The following is a 1394-nucleotide window of genomic DNA, read 5'->3' on the forward strand; positions in this document are numbered from 1 at the left end:
GAACTTTCTCTCTTCCACTGAGCTTGACCCCCCCCCCCACCCTCCCACAGGACAGCTCTGTGAACTAACACCAGTGACTTCTGACACGCACATTCCCTGGGACACCTCTGCTGTCCCCCGCCCGTCCCTGGACACACACACACCTGTGGCAAACACGCGGAGAGGCCAGTCCCGGGCAGAGCAACCGGCGGGGCCGCGCAGAAAACCGGCTGCACAGGGTGGTGGGGGGGGCGTGGCCGGCAGGTGAGCATGCGGTCTGTGGCCCCAGGTCTGGTGTGCCTTGTCAACTGCGCCATCGGCCTGGTGTTCACCATGGAGGCCGGCAACTACTGGTTCGACATCTTCAACGACTACGCGGCCACCCTGCCCCTGCTGCTCATCGTCCTGGTGGAGGTGGTCGCCGTGTGTTACGTGTTCGGGCTCAGGAGGTGAGGCGGCCCCGCCCCCTGCACCTTCACACGGGGGTCCCCACGACGGTTTGGGAGGCGTCCTTCACATGCGGGTGAGCCGAGGTGTGCCCCCCAGCCTCAGTCTCCACATCGAGTTGGAGAGAGCTAGGGGCACGGGCCTCCAGCCATGGCCTTCCAGAAACCAGACCCCTTGAGCCACGTTTCCCACCGTGTCCCCAGAAGCCCTGGGGTCCCGTGCCACACTGAGGGATTTCCATGATCAAATACTCTCAACACATAACGAGTTAAACAGAGCCCAAATTTCTTTCCTCTGGGACCTCCGAGAGCCTCGAAAACAACTGTGAATCTCAAAGAGGGGGCATACGTTGTAGCATTGTCAAAACGGTTTTGGTCAAGGAAGCCTTTTTTTTTTTTAAGCCTCCCTCCCATTTGCCACTTATTGGGGACATTCGAGTTAGAGTGACCCACTCTCCCTGGTTTCCCAGGACCGAGGAAAACCGACCGTGGGACTGTTCAGCACTAACGCTGGGGAAGTCCTGGGTAAACTGGGACAAGCTGGTCACCTAGGAAATGCCAGCCAGTCTAGAGGGAGAAACAGATTGGTCGCCTGAGAGGGGAGGTGTTTCCCAGGAAGGGAGGAGGTTGAGGAAAGAGGAACAGAACCCGGGGCCCACTGGGGGTGCTGGAGAGAGGGCACAGGTCCGTGCTAAGTGGTGAGGCTGGAGCCAGAAACAAAAGGTGTCTCCTAGAGCATGTCAGCAGCAGGATCCGGAATGAGTGGGAGCGGGAGACAGCGCCATCTAGTGAACAGCTAGCAACAGTGCCATGCCACCTTTTTTCCTGCAGCCTGCAAACTCTCCCCGTATTTCCCTATCCAGGAAAAGTGGGGGGTGGGGGTCAGGGGATGTAAAGAGACAAAAGAACCCCCAACTCGTTCTGTGATCTTGAAAATCCTAGGTATTCCCATCTGTTCATGGCGCCTTC

The sequence above is a fragment of the Suricata suricatta genome, chromosome 12, assembly GCF_006229205.1.
Source record: "Suricata suricatta isolate VVHF042 chromosome 12, meerkat_22Aug2017_6uvM2_HiC, whole genome shotgun sequence".
In the NCBI taxonomy this organism is placed as follows: Eukaryota; Metazoa; Chordata; class Mammalia; order Carnivora; family Herpestidae; genus Suricata; species Suricata suricatta.